Raw genomic sequence first — 1,860 nt, 5'->3', positions numbered from 1 at the left:
AAGGGATTGAAGGTGGAACTTGAAGAATCATCAACCATTCTTCAAGCTTGTTCCGTCATTTTCAGTATCTAGAGCCTTGGTGCTCTTGAGGTTATGTGTTCTTAAACTCTTGTGTTAATCCGTGTTGTCTCTTCTATATTTTACATGTCTTCTTGTATTTTCTGTATGGATCTAGGTTTAATACATATTTTGATGGATCCTATATGTCACATGAGAATTGATTGATTCACATTTTGCTTGAATCAATCCGGTTTTGGTGCTTTAGGTTTCTATGAACTTGTGCATTTTTATTTTTTTTTCTTAAGTCTTCTCTATTCCTATAACATGAGTCCGTGATTGGACATTGAAAATGTTTAGTATATGTTTTTGTTTTTGAATTATATGTTTTGTCTAGACTCATGTCTAGTCCTTTATATGTCATTGAATCCTAGACTAGCTTGTTGAACATTTTATTTTTGTATTGTTTTGTGTCTACATTTGGTGCGTTTTTTTGTTTTATAATCTTGAACCTGACCATGTGCTTTTCATTTACATCTTTGAGTTCTTAATTTGCTATTAGTTCTAGAAAATTTCATAGAGTTAGGTTTCTTTTATGTCACATTAAAAAAGTTTGTCAAGAAAATTGTTAAACACTCTTCCTATTAGGTTTCCTTGAATTGTTTTGTTGTGGCTGAAACTTTCTCATCTTTTTACTCCATTAAAACAGAGGCAAAACAGAGGTATTAGTGTTCAAAAATCTTTAGAAAAACAAAATAAAAGAGTGCTTGAAAGTGACCTAAAAGGTTGAACAAAATTGTGAAGCACTAGTAGAACAATTCACTTGAATACCTCTTGTTTTGTGGAAAAATTTTGGCAGCAGTTTTATTGCATTAAATCCGAGACTTATACATGTTTAAAAGGCATTAAACTCCTGTACAAAAGAAAAATAAAAAGTTCAAAAGAAGTTACAAAAAGAATCACAAAGAAAGAGTACAAGAAAAAGCCAAGGAGTAGAAAATTGTGTGTGGTGTGCTCTCGGATTTAGTTTGTGTTACTTGTATTAATTTTCTGTCCAGCCACACCTTGCTTGTTTTTGAGTCTTATTTTGTTTTATAATCTTAGATTTTATTTTGTAATCTACTCTAGTACAATTGATAGGATTTCCTTTGTGTGCTAGCCTTTCTTTGGTGCTTTATTTGTTGCTTGTCTTTCTTTGGATTTCTTTCTAGTCTTGTCTCATTTACTTCCACCATTTGGTGTAGCTATTCCTGATTGTTCCTTTTCAGTTTTAGCATTAATATTCCAGCATCCTAAGGTGTTTTGAGTGCTTCTTGAAAGGTGTGGAAGGCTAAGTTCAAGGGAAGCCAACATTGAAGGCTTTTGGTGGTGACCTAGGAAGCTTGCTTCTCCATTGGAGGAAAGCCTTGAGAATTAAACACCTAGGAGTAACTACCATCAAGGTTACTTCTAAAAAGAGGAGTGACACACTTGTGAGGGCTGCAACTTTGGTGGCTGAATTGGAGTAAAAAGGAGCAACACATCTTGGAAAATTCTTGTGAAAACAAGGAATTAGTAACAAATTTAGTGACAAAAATTTTGCTTTCAAAAATTTCCATTTCTAAATCCGTCACTAAAATTTTCACCAATTAGTGGCTGAATTTTGTTTCTAAAACTTTTGGTGCAGCCATTAATTTCATTTCAAGTGAATTTGCATTTCATTTGAATGTGAATTTACATTTCATTTGGTGTAAATTTGCATTTCATTTGGTATAAATTTACTTTTCATTTCTTGTAAATTTTTCAACTTTTCCATTTTTGTACAAGGCCTTTTTCTAGGAGTGTCTTGGAGTGCCTTTGGTGTATCTCCATCTCTCCTTAGTG

This window comes from Cajanus cajan, chromosome 7 (genome assembly GCF_000230855.2).
Source record: "Cajanus cajan strain Asha chromosome 7, NIPB_CcT2T_4, whole genome shotgun sequence".
NCBI classification, from domain to species: Eukaryota; Viridiplantae; Streptophyta; class Magnoliopsida; order Fabales; family Fabaceae; genus Cajanus; species Cajanus cajan.
Note: the sequence above shows the minus strand (reverse complement) of the source record.